Source organism: Choloepus didactylus, chromosome 2 (assembly GCF_015220235.1).
Source record: "Choloepus didactylus isolate mChoDid1 chromosome 2, mChoDid1.pri, whole genome shotgun sequence".
Classification (NCBI taxonomy): domain Eukaryota; kingdom Metazoa; phylum Chordata; class Mammalia; order Pilosa; family Megalonychidae; genus Choloepus; species Choloepus didactylus.
Window position 1 is genome coordinate 73,500,097 of NC_051308.1, and position 18,519 is coordinate 73,518,615.

The following is an 18,519-nucleotide window of genomic DNA, read 5'->3' on the forward strand; positions in this document are numbered from 1 at the left end:
CTTGTTAACCATTTTAATTTGTTGGCTGGATGTATAAAGATGTTTGAGAAATTCAGTTGCTTTTTGGGGTAATTTGAATTACTTTTTTAATGACTGGGGTTCCATTTGAATGTTTGCATTGAGATTGCAATGTGTGCAATTTTTTTTGTAGTTGTGGCATCTTGTTGATATTGAATATGATTTTGATAATAAATAACAGTTCCTGAAAAAAAAAAAAGAAAGAAACAAACCGAAGAAGAAAATCATGTAGTAAGTTACCGAAGGTAAAAATTTAAGCCAAAGTTATGTCAAGCATGTACGTGCCTATATGAAATCTTTTCAGACTTTTTGCTCTGGCCATGCAGGCTGTGAGCAGACATTAACTAAGCACCTAGACTCAGGTGCTCTGTGTAACTTTAGCTTTCTAACCCAGGGCTTTTCTGTCATCACATGTGATTTGCAAAAAATGATGGTGTTCTTAGGCTCCTCGACACTGTGATACTTTCTGTCTTTCCTTGTTTGTGCATACCTGACTAGCTTTGAGTATGATATTTTGTAGGATGCCCCTCATATGGGTTTGTCTGAAGTTCTTCACTTGATTTTATTGGGGTTATGAATTTGGGAAGGAAAACCATAGAAGTAATAGGACATTTTTGTCATGTTGTATCCAGGCTACATTCTGTCAACATAGCTTATCACTGTTGATGTTAATATGCCATCTCACTGAAGTAGTGTTGCCAGGTTTCTCCACTGTAAAGTTTTCCTTTCTTTCCCTATTTTCATATTGTACTCTTCAGAAGGAAGTCACTAGGTTCAAAGTTCACTTATGAGGTGAAGAGTTATGCTCCACTTCTTTCAGGGCTGAGTATCTATGTAAATTAATTGGAATTCTGTATGGGAGTTATATCTACCCTCCCTAATTTATTTGTTTATTCAGTCATGCACTTGATCAATATGGTCTCATGAATATTTTCTTCATACTTTGGGTTATATCCCAGTGCTATATTATTTCTTTTTTTCCTCAAATTGGTGCAGCATTAGCCATTGGGAGACCATTCAGTTGGTTTATATGACCCTTTAGTATATACAATCATTGTGAATTTTTTAACACTTTTTCACTTTCTGGCACTACAAGATACTCCGGGCTCATCTTGTATATTCCCTGTCCTAATCTTAAAACAAGCTATTTCTCCAAGGAGCCCTGGGTCTTTTTATTGGTTAATGGTGTTAGAAAACATGTTCTGGGTGCTAGCTGTGCTCATTACAAGTTGTGCCATTGCTTCTAGGCCCTCTCAGCTGACAGAGAAAGGAAATACATGTATTTATATTCATATATATATTTCTATATGTACCTATCTGCATCCATATTAAGCTAAGCATAAGTTAGTTCATACCAGAACTCTAATCCAGAACCACATGGATCATTCTAGCCTTCCCCCTTGTTTATATGTAACCTCTTTCTCCAATAGTAAGAAAAATAGAAACTAGCACCCACCACCCATTATGTATTTGTTCAATTCCAATACAGCGTTTCCAGAACTTTTAACTCATATCCTCTTGGGAAGCAACTTTACCAAATAGAGAACAGTGCCTATGTACAATTCCTTCTGCCTTGAAATACAGTTTTTACTCATTTCCAAAGTTACTTAAGTCAGCACCTTTGTTCTCTGCCCCTTCCACCCATGTTTTTGCTTGTCTTGGTAGCTCAATACTTTTCTATCATTGAGTAGTAGTAAACTACATGAGTGTATCACAGTTTATTTATCCATCCACCTATCTAAGGGTATCTTAGTTGGTTCCAGATTTTGGTAATTATTAATAAAGCTGCTATAAATATTAAAGTTCAGATTTTTGTGTAGACATACATTTTTTAATAAGGTAAGCAAACACCTAGGAGCACAACAATCAGGTCTCTTATTTGAAGTAGTTTTATTGAGATATATTCACATAGCATACAGTCCATCTGTTCTAGTTTGCCAATGCTGGAGAATACAAAACACCAGAGATGGATTGGCTTTTATAAAAAAAGGGGTTTATTTGGCTACACAGTTACAGTCTTAAGGCCATAAAGTGTCCAAGGTAACACATCAGCAATCAGGTACCTTCACTGGAGGATGGCCAATGGTGTCCGGAAAACCTCTGCTAGCTGGGAAGGCACATGGCTAGAGTCTGCTCCAAAGTTCTGGTTTCAAAATGGCTTTCTCCCAGGACGTTCCTCTCTAGCAAGCTTGCTCCTCTTCAAAACATCACTCACAGCTGCACTGAGTTCCTTCTCTTTGAGTCAGCACGTTTATATGGCTCCACTGATCAAGGCCCACCCTGAATGGGTGGGGGCCATGCCTCCATGGAAATAGCCCATCAGTTATCACCCACAGTTGGGTGGGGCGCTTCTCCATGCAAACAACCTAATCCAAACTTTCCAACTTAATCTCCACTATTATGTCTGCCCCACAAGATTGCATCAAAGAATATGGCTTTTTCTGGGGGACATAATACATTCAAACCGGCACACCATCCAAATGTGTACAATCAATGGCTTTTAGTATAATCACAGAGTTGCATTCTTTACCACAATCTATTTTTTAGAACATTTTCATTACTCCAAAAAGAAAAATCCCTTACCCCTTAGCATTACTATCAATCCCTCCATCATTCCCAGCCCACCTAACTATTAATTTATTTCTTTCTTTATAGATTTATTTATATTTATATTTTATATAAATGGAATTGTACAATGAATAGTACTTTGTGTCTTGTTTCTTTCACTTTGCATGTTTTCTGTAAATTTTTATTTTTTTTTAATTAGAGAAGTTATAGATTTACATGAGTCATGTAAAAATAGAATATTCCCATATATCCTTATTATTGTTGACATTTTAGATTAGCATGGTACCTTTGTTATAATTGATGAAAGAATATTTAAATATTACTGTTAACTATAGTCCATAGTTTACATTAGGTTTATTTTTTCCCATATACCAAATGAATATTGCCAACTTGTAACAGTGTCATATTCATGAAAGAACATTCTTATATTTGCACTATTAACTACAGTCCCTCATCCACAAGAGGGTTCACTGTGTTATACAGTCCTATGGTTTTCTTCCAACTTTTATTCTAGTAATATAAATGACCCAAAACTTCTCCTTTCAACAACATTCACATACCTAATTCAATGCTGTTAATTTCACTCACCATTATGCACTACCATCATCACTATCCATTTCCAAATTTTACCAAACCTAAATAGAAATTCTGCACAAATTAAGAATCAGCTCCCCATTCCATACCCCATTCTGACTCTCTATATTCTAGAGTCTAACTCTGTGAGTTTGCTTACTACATTTGGTTCATGTCAGAGAAATCATACAATACTTGTCCTTTTATGTCTATTTCACTCAACATAATGTCCTCCAGGTTCATTCATGTTGTCACAAGTATCAGGATTTCATTCCTTGTTACGGCTGAATTTTAATATTCCATTGTATGTATACATCAAATTTTGTTTATCCTTTCATCAGTTGATGGACAGGTGGGTTGCTACTGTCTTTTGGCAATTGTGATTAATGCCACTATGAACATGTGTGTACAAATATCTGCTCAAGTCCCTGCTTTCAGTTATTCTGGGTGTACATACCTAGTAGCAGTATTGCTGGATCATATGGCAATTCCATACTTAGTTTCCTGAGGAACTACCAAACTGTCTTCCACAGCTATCCAGCAATGCATGAGGGTTCCTATTTCTCCACATCCTCTCCCACACTTGTAGTTTTCTGTTTTTTTTTAAGTGTCCATTCTATTAGGTGTGACATGTCCTCTCATTAATGTTTTGATTTCCATTTCCATAACTGCTAGTGAAGTTGAGCATCTTCTCATGTCCTTTTTCAACAATTGTAATTCCTCTTGGAAGAAATGTCTGTTGAAGTCTTTTCCCCATTTAATCAGGTTGCTTGTATTTTTATTGTTGAGTTATAGGATTTCTTTGTACATTCTGGATATTAAACCCTTATGGGATATGTGGTTTCCAAACATTTTCTCACATTGAGTAGGTTGACTTTTCATTTCTTGACAAAGTCCTTGGAATCATAAAAGCTTTTACTTTTGAGGAGTTCCAATCTATTTTTTTTTTCTTTCATTCCTTGTGCTTTGGATGTAAAGTCTAAGAAACCACTGCCTACTATAAGATCTTGAAGATACTACCCTATATTTTCTTCTAGGAGTTTTATGGTCCTGGTTCTTATACTTAGGTCTTTAATCTATTTGAGTTAAAGTCTGTATAAGGTGTGTTCTAGTGTGCAAACCTGCTGAAATGAAATATACCAGAAAAGAATTGGCCTTTACAATGGGGTGTTATTAATTCACAAATTTACAGTTGTAAGGTCATGAAAATGTCCAAATTAAGGCATCAAGAGGTAGATACGTTCTCTGAGGAAAGGCCAATGGCATCTGTAGTTCCTCTGTCACATGGGAAAGCACATGGCTGGCTCTGCTGAACCTTCTCTCCTGGTTTTAGCTTCCAGTTTCAGTGACTTTCTCCAAAATGTCTCTGAGCTTCTGTCTGTTTTAGCTTCTCTCTCTCAGCTCTTCTGCATCCTTGCTTGTTTCTCCCAGGTTGTTTCTCTCTAAGCATCTGGGGGTTGCCTCTTAGCTTCTCTAGGACAATCTCTGGGCTTCATCTCTTAACTTACCATCTCTAAATGTCTTTCTGTATGCATCTCCAAATGTCTGGGTCTTTTGTGTTGGCTCTGAGCTCTCTTAAGGACTCCAGTAAACTGTAATTAAGACCCACCTTGAATGGGTGGGGTTGCACCGCCATGGAAGCAGTCTAATCAAAAGTTTCCACCCACAACTGGATGGGTCACATCTTCATGGAAACAACCTAATCAAAAGATCCCACCCACAATAGGTCGGCCCACACAAGATTGGAATAACAGAACATAATCTTTATGGGGTACATAACAGATTCAAATCAGCACAAGGTGTGAGATAGGGGTCCTCTTTCATTCTTTTATATATGGATTTATAGTTCTCCCTACACCGTTTGTTGAAGAAACTCTTCTGTCCCAATTGAGTGGACTTGGCAGACTTTTCAAATATTGATTGTCCATAGTGAGGGTCTATTTCTGACTCTCAAGACAATTCCATTGGTGAATATATCTATCTTTATGCCAGCACCATGCTGTTTTGACCACTGTAGCTTTGTAATATCTTTACAATCAGGACATGAGAGTCCTCCAACTTTCTTCTTTTTCAAGATGTTTTTAGCTATCCAGGGTCCCTTACCCTTCCAAATAAATTTGATAATTGACTTTTCCATTTCTGCAAATAGCCTGCTAGAATTTTTATCAGGATTGAGCTGAATCTGTAAATCAGTTTGGTTAGAATTAGCATCTTAATGATATTTAGACTTCTAATCCATGAACACAGAAACTCCTTTCTTTTATTTAGGTCTTCTTTGATTCCTTTAGCAATGCTTTGCAGTTTTCTGTGTACAAGTCCTTATATCCTTGGTTAAATTTATTCCTAAATATTTGATTCCTTTAGTTGCTATTGTATATGGATTTTTTTTCTTTATTTTCTCCACATATTGCTCATTACTAGTGTATATTTGCATGCTGATATTTCCTGCTGCTTTGCTGAACTGATTTATCAGCTCTAGTAGCTTTGTTGTAGACATTTTGGGGACTTTCTATATATAAAAACATGTCATCTGCTAATAGTGAAAGTTTTATTTTTTCCTTTCCAATTACTTGTCTTTTTATCTCTTTTACCAGCTTAACTCTTCTTGTTAGAACTTCTAACATCATGTTGAATAACATCTTTGTCTTGTGCATCTTTGTCTTGTTCCAGATTCTTAGCGGGAAAGCTTTCAGTTTTCCAACATTGAGTACAATGTTAGCCATGGGTTCTTCACATATGTCCTTTATCATGTTGAGGAAGTTGCCTTCTATTCTTATCTTTTGATGTGTTTATCAAGGAGGGATCTTGGCTTTGTTAAATGCTTTTTCTGCATTAATCAAGATGATGATGAGGTTTTTCCCCTCAATTTGTTAATGCGGTATATTACATTAATTGATTTTCCTGTTTTGAACCACCCTGCATACCTGGGATGAAACCCACTTGTTGAGGAAATTGGCATCTATATTCATGAGAGAAATTGGTCTGTAAATTTATTTTCTTGTAGTATCTTTATGTTGCTTTGGTGATGTTGGCCTCACAGAATAAGTTATGTATTGCTACCTCTTCTTCAGTTTTTGGAAGAGTTCGAGTGGGATTGGGATTTATTTTTCTTGGAATGATTGGTAGAATTCAACTATGAAGCCATTTTGTCCTAGGTTTTTCTTTATTGGGAGGTTTTTGATGACTAATTCAATCTCTTTACTTGTAATTGATCTGTTGGGGTCTTCTATTTCTTCTAGAGACAGTGTAGGTTTTCTGTCTGTTTCTAGGAATTTGCCCATTTCATCTAAGCTATTTGTTGCCATACAGTTGTTCCTGGCATCCTCTTATGATCCTTTTTATTTCTGTGGGGTCAGCAGTAATGTTTCCCCTCCCATTTTCAATTTTATTTATTTGCCGCTTCTCTCTCTCTCTTTTTTTTTTCTTTGTCCCACTAGCTAAGGGTTTGTCAATATTATTGATCTTAAAGAATGAACTTTGGTTTTGTTGATGCTCTTTATTTTTTTCTTGTCAATTTCATTTATTTCTACTCTAATCTTGTGGTTTCTTTCCTTTTCTTTGCTCTGGGATTAGTTTTCATTTCTTTTTCTAGTTCCTCCAGGTGTGTTGTTAGGTCTTTGATTTTAGCTCTTTCTTCTTTTTCAATGTGGCCATTTAGGGTGATAAATTTCCCTTTCAGCACTGCTTTTTCTGCATCCCGTAAGTTTTGATAGGTTGTGTTATCATTTTCATTCATCTCAAAATATTTGTTGATGTCTTTTGAAATTTTTTCTTTGACCCATTTGTTGTTTGAGGCTTTATTGTTTTTCTTCCATTTATTTGTAAATTTTCCAGTTCTTCACAGTTATTGATTTCTAGCTTTATTCCATTGTGGTGACAGAAAGTGCTTTGAATAACTTCCATCTTTTTTAATTTATTGAGACTTGTTTTATGTCACCCCATGTTCTCTATCCTGGGGAATGATCCATGAGCATTTGAGTAGAATGTATATGCTGCTGATTTGGGGTGCAATATTCTGTATATGTCTGTTGGGTCTAGTTCATTTACCATATTATTCACGTTTCTGTTTCTTTATTGATCCTCTGTCTAGGTGTTCTATCTATTGATGGAGTGGTGAATTGAAGTCTGCAAATGTTATCGTAGCAACTTCTATTTCTCCCTTTAATTTTGTCAGTGTTTGCCTCATGTACTTTGGGGCACCATGGTTAGGTGCATAAATGTTTATGAATGATATTTCTTCTTGGTGGATTGCCCCTTTTATTAATATATACTGCTGTGCTTTGTCTCATGACAGTTTTGCATTTAAAGTCTATTTTGTCCGATATTAGTGAGTTACCCCTGCTCTTTTTTTGGTTACTGTTTACATGGAATAACCTTTTCTAACCTTTCACATTCAATCTATTTGTTTCTTTGAGTGTAAGATGAGTCTCTGGTAGACAGCATATAGATGGATCATACTTCTCTATCTATTCTGCCAAATCTGTGTCTTTCGATTGATGCTCTAGCAATGTTTTAGCAGGTGGTGAAGACCTTTCTTATTTTATAATATTATTATATATTCAACATCAGTATTTCATTAGAAAGAATTCCTATTTAATCCAAGTCTGAGTGATGAGGAAACTCAGATGTAAGTGCAAACTGATTTGTTTATCAGAATTTAAAAGAAACACATTTTATTTTAACATTATGGAACCATGAATAACCATAAATAAATTCCACCTTTCTGTTCAAAGCTTTTCTGCTGTACAGACTATTGTGAAAACATACTGTATTTTTGTTAGATTTTTATCATTAGAGCCCATAGTTTTGCCTAAGGGTAATGAGAATATGATTTGAATCTAAATTTAAAGATTTTCTCAAATGTAGCTTAAATTACTGTTATTCACCTTCACAGGGGCTTAAATAGAAGCACTTGATTTAGACTCAATTGACTTATATACAAATATGTCTGCAGAGAATAAAATATTGTTGATTATTGAAGATTGAAAAATATATTTTTAGCAGTTATAATGAACATACTGAAGACATAATATATAATCTCTTCCTAGGCAATAGTAGAATCAGTTGGAAAAATAGATGAAATAAAAATATAGAATCATAAAATGTAGGTAGAATTATAAATTGGACTTGTGTAAGTTGTTACAGCATTACATAGAGCAAAACTGAAATCTAAAAGCCTGTGGCTACTCATTGACTAAACATAATAACCCAGAACTCAAGGTTGATTAATGGAATGGATGTTAAAAATAAGTAAGATGTATTTTATATAAGCTTCTTTCTTTCTTGCATGAGGAAACCACTTATTCAACTATTCCTCAAGGCTGAATGAAAAACTGAAACAAAACAGATCAGGTATAAATTAACTTGCAGCTGGCTAACACTGTTTAAACCAAGGTGCTGTATATCAGATTGATAAAACGAAAGACTTGGGCAACATGATTTCAGTAGAAAAAAGTAGTGTTTTTCACAATGTATTGGAATTCATGCCCATAGATTTTTTATTTTCTTAGAGGCATCATTTTCCCTCAGTAATTGTGATGCTTCTATTCATCGTGATCAGCAGCAGAAAAAGACAAAAAAAGTTTCAGTTTGAAGCATATGATTTTAAGACAGCTCAGATTCAATGTGAGAATGTACACTTGTATGCTTTTCCCATAGTAGAGATGAGAAATACAAATGGCAAATAATTTTTGAACTTTGACAGATTCTGAATAAGATAGATTATGAAATAAATATTTAAAAATGGGAGTGGAATGGTTGCAGATTATTTCTCCATGAAAGCACTAGTTGCATTTTGGACAGGACAATTTTTGATTTTATGGGACTGTCTTCATCACTTCAAGATGTTCAGAATCTCTGGATTTAAGCTCAACACAGTCTTACGATAAGATCCAGTTGCTGGGAGAACTTCTAGGGAAGATGGCAGAGTAGAGAGCTCCAGGACTTATTCCTCCTCCAAAACAGCTAGTGGACATTCAGGGACTGTCTGAAACAAGTCTTCTGGGGCTCCAGAGGTCATGGGAATGCTATACAGCATCCAGAGAAGATCAGGAGGAAGAGGCAGATACACTGTAGTAAAGAACTGTGAGTGGCTTGCTCCATAAAGCAGCTGCTGATGCCCATTGCACTTGGGGCAGGTTGCCCTGGAATCCAGCCCCTGGCTAGCTGCTGCTTCACAAAGGGACATAAAAGTCCTCTTCCTAAGGATGGGGGTGGTGGTGGCAGCAGGGCTGAGCATGGATGGCTTTTAGTTTGTGAATTCAGATTGAAGGGACCCATTTCTGAGTTACTGTTTCAACCTGCTCTGGGCAAAAGTGGTGGGTTGAGTTTTAAGTTGCAGTGATCCACCAGGTTAAAAGTCCAAATAGGCTGGAACTTTATAAAGACTAAGGATACAATCTTAGTTGTAAGGATTGAATCTTCCGCTTATTTTTTGTCATAATCTAGCTATTATGTCAGGGTAAATTTATCTAGACATCAAACAGCATCTTAAATTTGTCAATCTGAGTCTTTTACAGGTAACTTAACATCAACGTGATTATTACTAAATTTATCATCTTTATTACCAATCTACTTATCCTCATAGTTCCTTAATTTAGTTACTCTACTCCTAGTCTCTTTCTCAAGATTTCTGGCCAATGAACCAGACCCTAATATTCATCTGATTTGATCACTCAAAACACTCACTGCTCTCCCTCTAGATGACATTGAGTTCCTATAATACTTATGGCATGGAGGCAGCAGAGCAGAAATACATTATCCTTTTGCAGAAGGGAGGAAAAAAGAGACTGATCTGTTCCTGCTGCTTTCTTCAACCTAAACTCACCAATCCCCTCTCTTGAATAGAAATTAGTTGGTTTGGAACCAGATTTGAGAAGTGTGAAGGGTATAGGCATCTCTTAGAAGAGAGAAGAGCAAATATTTCATGATATCTCCATCTTGATACCTTAGTTATTATTTTTTCTTATCCGCATAAGGCAATTTGCCATCAGAGATGTTTATTTAGCAATAATTCCAAATTGGTATCACTAGTAAGTGGTTAAAATATCTCAGTGGTGCACTGCTAATTCATGGACAGATTGTTAAACCAATTTTTAAACTTTTTCTTAATTTGTGTGTTTCTACATATACATATGTATTTATGTACACACACAAATTAAGTATATATGAGTATAAAATAACATGATAATATACATGTATAAATATAGATAAATATTTAACAATTACTTTATCTTTATGGCAATTGAGATTGATGCCCATTTATTATACTGATGTAACATTTATTTTCTAAATATTTCATTTACTATATACATATATTTAATAAAAGTTAAAACAAAATATAGATAAATATATAGGATGAAGAATTTTATGACAAAAATCATAATTTTAAATGAATCATTGAAGTTTAGGAAACAAATATTATCCTCAATATAGTCCTAATTTAAGCATAGAGAAGGAATGAAAAACTTAAGACACATTTCAGATATAGGATGGTATTCAAGAAAGTGATCAATTTTCTAGGAAGAGGTGAAAAAAAATTAGTAAGACATTTTAAAAACATATGCACATAATAAATACAAACCTATCTGAAGAGCTGAAAATGTCTATTTGCATAACAGAGTTGACAATGATACCATTACTTAACAAGTTATCTCAGAAACAGTGATTTGGGATAAAGGTAATAACTTAAGTTTCTGTCCTGTTGAACTTGAGTTAGCTAAAAAATAATTTGATTAAAATAATTAATAGGTAGAGAGAATTGAAAAACAGTGTATAGATAGCAATAAGGTACATTTGTGAATATTTAAGGACAGAAGATTTATTTGTAGAAATTATATGTATGTTAGTGGTGTGGTAATTTGGAGTTATGTGCCCCCAAAAACACGAACTAAAAATTAATCCATTCCTGTAGGTAGGTATGAACCCTTTAAATAGGAGCTTATGATAAGATTCCTTCAGATAAGGTGTGGCCCAGGATGGGTCTTAATCCTGTTACTGAAAGCCTAATAGGGAAGAGAGAGGCAAAAAAGCCACAGAGAGAGCAGCCAGAAGCAGAAAGTCAACAGAACCCAGAAGAGAATGGAGAGGCCAGGAGAGGCTGCATGTGCATTACCATATGACAGAGGATCAAAGAACCAAGGGTCAGCAGCAGTGAATTCTAGAACACCTGTCTTTGGGAAGAAAGCATCAACTTGATGATACCTTGATATGGACTTCTCTTAGCCTTAAAACTGTAAGCCAATAAATTCTTATTTTTTTTAAACCAAACCATTGTGTGGTATTTGCTTTATCAATAAGGAAACTAAAACAGCAGTAGAGAAAGAAGTAAATAATATTCATATTGCAATTTACCTTATTGCTCAATTTCAAAGATGCAATGTCTGATGTAAAATTGCCATTAATACTCTCTGAAAAGTAATGGAGAACCATAAACTGAAGTGTCTCATAAACCAATAACAAAATTTGATTGACTCTTGAAAATTAATTTGCTCAAATTCAGGAAGTAATGATTATGAATATGGGCTGCTTGTGTTCAAATTCCAACTCCACATTTTATTCCTTGGGAGAATTTAGGTAAGTTAATCCATCAGAGCATACGTTTTCCTTTATAAAATGGAAAAAAAAAATCCCTACCTTATAATTCTTACCTCATAGAAATTAAGTGATATAATCAATACAAAATAATTACTACAGTGCCTGGTTTATAGTAACTGTTGAATAATTGTTAGCTTTTAAAGTATTATAAATTTCTACCCTGATTCCATTAACTTCATTGTAGAAACACATTACTAAAATTATTAGGAGGATTTTTAACGTAGTGTCTATATGAGACTGAGACTGTGGTGATTCATGAAATAAATGAGACCTTAGTCTCATTTAACTTTCTAGTGAACACAGGCCAGAGATTTTCTGCACCTACTAATTTATCTCTTTTATTTCTAATATCAGGGACAATATTTATTCCCACATCCAGAGGCCTAATTAGATGTAAGCAAAATTGTGGGATATAGAAACACACTAAAGTCTTCTGAATCTACAATTCAGGACAAGTATTTTCTCTGTTGTGCTTTATTACTCCTCTAATATTTGTGAGAAAAATTAGGTAATATATTCATTTCTAATAATTTTATGACTATATTTTCATAGATAGCATTTTATTAATTTTTCCCTTTATGATATATTATTATCACTTCACTCCACAAATATTTTCTGAATACCTATGTTTCCATTTGCTAAAGCTGCCTGAATGCAATATACCAGAGATGCGTTGACTTTTTCAATGAGGATTTAATAGGTTACAAATTTACAGTTCTAAAGCCATGAAAATGTCCAAATTAAGGCATCGAGGGGAAGATACCTTCTCTAGAATTCTTCTGCCATATGGGAAGGCCCATGGCAATGTCTGCTGGTCTTTCTCTTCTGGGTTCTGGTTTCAATGGCTCTCTTTCTCTCAGCTCCTGTGGGCCCTTGCTTGTTTCTCCCAGGATGTTTCTCTCTCTGCTGTCTAGTCTTTTACTGTAAAAGCCCATAATTAGTCCAGCTGAATCACTTACAAATAAAGATTTGTTGAAATATCTTCCCCAGCATTCTAGGGAAGTAATTGTATGGTTGTGAGGATATTGCCATTTAATAAATGGCACACACTTTCTATGTAGCCAAATTGGAAAAAAAAATACTATAATTGCTAATAAATTTCTATTTTTGCTCCAGAATAATTAATATTCCTTTTATAAATATAAACATCTTTACTCAAGTTTCTGTTTAGTATAAATTTTATTTGCTCTTTCAATCACACCCATAATACATTTCCCAGTGATTCTTGTCACCCCAATAGGTGATGTTTTAAAATTGCAATTTAATTCAAATATATAAAGTGCAAATATATTAACTGTTTCAAACAAATTCCTATAATGCAATCATACAGTTGTAATGTAAATACTCCTTATCAGTTAAATAACCAAGAACACCAGCTTTTTAAACAATGCTTTATAGTGCCCTAGGGGACAGTGATGTCAGTAAATTTTTAACTGAACAGGAGAGGCTCTAACAGATGCAAAGAGTATTACAAGCAGAATGAAAACCATATACTAAGCCACTTTATCAAAAACCAGATACTGGAACTAGTCAGCACAAGATGCCGTAGACAAATTTATCCCTTTTCCTTTCCCAATTAGTTCAACCATAAACTTGAGAAAGTAAGAGGCAAACAAAAGAGAATGGTGAACAGTGGTAATAGAAAGGGGAACTTTTTCAGGGTCCCAGGACAGGAGGAAAAATATATCTACATGGCATCTAATGCCCCCTCTCTGCAACAGAAGAATACAAACAAGGCACAGCAACAGAGGGTAGCTGTTCCAGTTTTCTAGTACTGCCATAAGGCAAAATACCAGAACTAAGGCCATAAAAGTGTCCAAACTAATGCATCAGCAAGATGATACCCTCACTGAAGTAAGGCCAGTGGTGTCCAGAACACCTCTGTCATCTAGGAAGTCACATGGCTGACATAAGCTGGTCCTTTGCTCCTGGGTTATGTTTCAAAATGGATTTCTCCAAAATGTCTCTGGGCTTTTGTCTTTGATCTTCTCTCTCAGCTTCTCACTTCTTTCTCCCAGGGTGCTTCTTTCTAAGTATCTGGGGGTCCGTTTTTAGCTTCTGTGGGGCAAACTCTGGGCTTCATCTCTTAGCTTAGCATCTACAAATGCCCTTCTGTCTTCATCTCCAAGCATCTCCAAGCATCAGTGTCTGTGTTGGTTCCTGAGCTCTAAGTACTCCAGTGAACAAATCAAGACCTGCCTGGAATGGGCAGGGTCCACACACTTCCATGGAAAAACCCAATCAAAAGTCTCACACACAATTTGGTGAGTTACATCTCCATTGAAATTTTTGATCAAAAGATTCCACCCTAATCAGAAGACTAATAAACAAGATTGCATCAAAGAACAATGACTTTTCTGGGATGGCACAATATGCAAAACCAGCATAATAGCCCAGGTAGGCACAACCTAGAATGGAAGTCCTGCAAAACCATCAGGTTAACCTGATTCCTTCAGCAAAGGGAATCAATCTAGATTCCTGCTAACAATAAGCATCCAGGATAGATGCTCTCATTCCTCATGAACCTGACACTCACCTCCTACTCCAAAAGCTACCAGCAAGGAAGACCCTACCACATCACACAGCCCATCACAAGTGACATCTTTATTCCCAAAAGTCTGAGAGTATCTTCCCCAACCAAAGATACCAGGGCTATCAAGCAGCATGGGCAAGGAGACAATGCCAAAACAGGCAGATTGACCCAGAGACCTCTGTCCTGTGGGATGTGGCCCCTTATTCCCCACTGGCAGACATCAGGATAGTTGGAGAACACCATCTAAAAGGGCCCCACCAAAACAAATGTTCCATTCCTGGAAGCCGCTTTGTCTCCTGGTTACTGAGACTCCCCACCCCTTTCAGGCACACTTGGGTGCCAGGAGGTGTGAGCAGCAAGATCTTGCCACAATATGGACCTGTCCAGGGAAAGCTCTATCTCTTCATAGGCTGAGACTCCTCTCTGCCACTTAGAGATCCCAGCCTGGAGAACTCATTCCAACCCTTGTGGTAGCATCAGCAGAAATCAGAGGTAACGTCACATAATTCATACAATAATTGCTCTGAAAAATTAAACTGTCATTGGAACCACAGCACACTAAAGTAGGCCAAGAACTTTGCACTAAATCTAAATAGCTGATTGCCTGCTTAAATTAAAGATTTAGATATGTCCCACTGTCTTCTAACCTAATTGACAAAATGCTCCAGGATACAAATGAAAATCACCATCATATCATGAACGAGAAAATTTAAAACTTAAATGAAAAAGACAATCAGCTGATATCAACATCAAGATGAACCAATTGTTTAGCATCATCTGCCAAGTATTTTGAAGCAGTTATAATATACATGCTTCAAAATCAGTTGCACATTCACTTGAACAAATGAATAAAACACATACAATGTCAGCAAATAAATGTTATAAAAATATTATAATACTAAAAAATACAATAGCTGAAATAAGAGAAAATCTACAGGATGGGTTCAGTGGTATAGTGGAGATGATAGAGAGAATTGGTGAACTTGAAGACATATAATTGACTAATCTGAAAAACATACTTAAATGAAAAAAAATATATTAACAGAGCCTCAGATACCTGTGGAACAATAACATAAGATCTATCATTGATATTTCTGGAGTCTCAGAAAGAGAGGAGAAGTAGAGTTGGGCTTAAGCAATATTCAAAGAAATATGGCATAAAATTTCCCAAATTTGGCAAAAGACATTTTACCAAAGATTTGAGAAATTTACTGAACCCAAATCAAGATAAGTCTAAAGATATTCATGCCACAAAAACTAATAATTAAACATCTGAAAACTAAAGCCAAAAAAGAAATTGAAAGCAGCCTGAGAGAAATAGTCTACTACCCATAGGGTATAACCAATGCTAATAGCAGTTGATTTCTCATCTGAAATCATGGACGCCAGAAGGAAGTGGCCCCAAAATTTTTAGATTTTGAAGGAAGTTAAATGTCAACAATCAATTCTATTCTGGAGAAACTATCCTTTCAGAATGAAAGGGAAATAAAAACATTCTCAGAAAAAGAAAACTAAAAGAATCTGTCAATAGCAGATGTACTCATAAAGAACAGCTAAAAAAAATCTTCAAACAGAAAGTAAATTATAGAAGGAATCTATGATTAATAAAAAAGATAACAGAAAAAAGGAAAGAACAGAAATATAGGTAAATACAATATAAATGTTCTCATAAATTTTAAAAATCATACTTGGTAACAAACAAAAATTATAACACTGATACTCAAGATAGCAATACTTAAAAGTAGGAAAAGTAAAGAGACATGTGGAAGTAAGATTTCCACACTACCCAGAGTACTAAAATGTTGAAGTCAATAAATTTTAATTAGTACATATATTTCTATATGCAGAGCAAGCAGTATGAACTATGAAAAAAAAAGGTATATTCAAAACCTTATCCTGTAAATAAATTAAGAAGGAATCCTAAAAAATGTTCATGTATCCCACAAGTTGACAACAAAAGAGAAACAGAAATCAGAACAAGAGGAAACAAATATATCAAATAATAAAATAACATACTTAAGTTCTAATATATGCCTACTTTAATTATAAATGTTCTCCCTAAACCAATCAAAAACAGAGATTGGTAGGGGAATAAAAAACAATGCTACTATATGCTGTTTACTAGAAATCCACTTCAAATTCAATGGCATATTTGTTTGAAAGAAAAAGAATGGGAAAAAAATATACCATGTAAACATTAATCATAAAATGCAAGAGTGGCTATATTAATATCCAATATAATAAACTGCAGAGAAATGAAAATTTTAGAGACAAGAAGGATATCACATAGTGCCAAAAAGATCAAACTACATGATGCTCCAAACAAGCAGAGTCAATTCATGAAAAAAAAACCCAAAAGGATAATATTAAATATATATATATATATAGTTGGTGAATTCAATAACTCCCACTCAGCAACTGATAGAATTACCACTTAGAAAATCAGCAAGAATATAGAAATCAGAACAACACAATTAACCACCAGGGTCTTATTAACATACATAGAACACTCCAATCAACAACAGCAGAGTACAGATTTTTTTTCCAAGGTCACATGGAATATTCACCAAGAAAGACCATATCTTGGGACATCAATGTTCTTGATAAATCTCTAGGAAGATTGTCAAATCTAAAAAGAGAGAAGACATAACTCAACATTAACAAAAATGAAATAGAGGATATCACTACATATTCTTCAGCCATTAAAAGGAAAATAAGGGGATACTACAAACAAATTTAAGGGGATACTACAAACAAACTTATGCCAATAGCTTCAATAACTTAGAAGAAAGGGACGAATTCCTAAAAATCACACACCTTGAAACTCAATCAAAATGAACTGGCAATTAAAATGCCTCTTAAAAATAAATCTTCAGGCTGAGATTCTTTCACTGAAGAATTGTTTCAAACATTTAAGGAATCAAAACCAATTTTCCACATTTTTTTTCCAAGTAAAAAGAAGAGTCTGGAGCAGATCCAAATACATTTTATGAGAAAAATGCTCTGATATCAAAACCAGAAGACTACAGAGAAAAAAAAAATACAAACCTACAACTCTCATGAACTTAGACTCAAAATCCCCGATAAAATATTAACAAGTCAAAGTCAACTCCAATATTGAAAAGAAAGAATATCCCATGACCAACTGGGATTTATTCCAGGCACACAATGCTGATTCAACATTAGAAAATTAATGTGATGCACGGTACTCATTTTAGTATTCATTTTCTATGTTGCACCACAAATTACCAAAAACTTAGTGGTTTAAAACAACACAATTTCATTATCTTACAGTTCTGCAGGTTAGAAGTCTGCCATAGGTCTCACTGGGCTAAAATCAAGAGTCATCAAGGCTATCTTTCCCTCTGGAGTCTTTAGGGAAAAATCTGTTTCTTTGCCTTCTCCGTCTTCTAAAGGAAGACTTGGCTGCATTTCTGGCAATGCCCTCCCTCTTCCATATTCAAATCCAAAAATGAGATTGAAGCCTCATAACACAATTCTCTGACTGGTCTCTTTTTGCTTCCGTTTTCCACATTTAAGCATATTTGTGAATTAGGCTCACTTGATAATCCAGAATAATTTCCTTATTTAAAGTCATTTGATAAGCAACATGAATTCCATGTGCATCCTTAATTCTCCTCTGCCATATAACATATCACAGATTCTGAGGATTAGGACTTGCACATCTTTGGGCAGACGGGAGGAATTATTCTGTCTACCACTTCTACCATATAAAGAGGCCAAAGAAGAAAAATCATATTACTGTATCAATTCATGTAGAAATATATTTGAAAAAACCTAACACTCATACATGATAATAAAAACTCTAAACAACTAGGATTAGAGGGAAATTACTTTGATTCAATAAAAAGCACATGCAACAATAACCCTATAGCTAATATTACCCTTAACAGTGAAATACTGAATGATTTAAGTATGTCAGTATTTCAGTGAAATACTGAATGATTGCTCTTGGGAGCAAGACAAGGCTATCCAGCCTCACCACTATTATTTAACTTGGTACTGTAAGTTCTGGACATTGAAATAAGACAAGAAAAATAAATAGAATGCATACAGATTGGAAAAGAAGAAATAACAACTGTCCCTATTTGTAGATGGCGTGATTGCCTATGTAGAAAATCAAAAGGAATCTACCAAAGAATTTTCTAGAAATAATTGAATTCAGCAAGTTGAAAAATGCAATTAGCACATCAAAACCAAATTAATTTCCA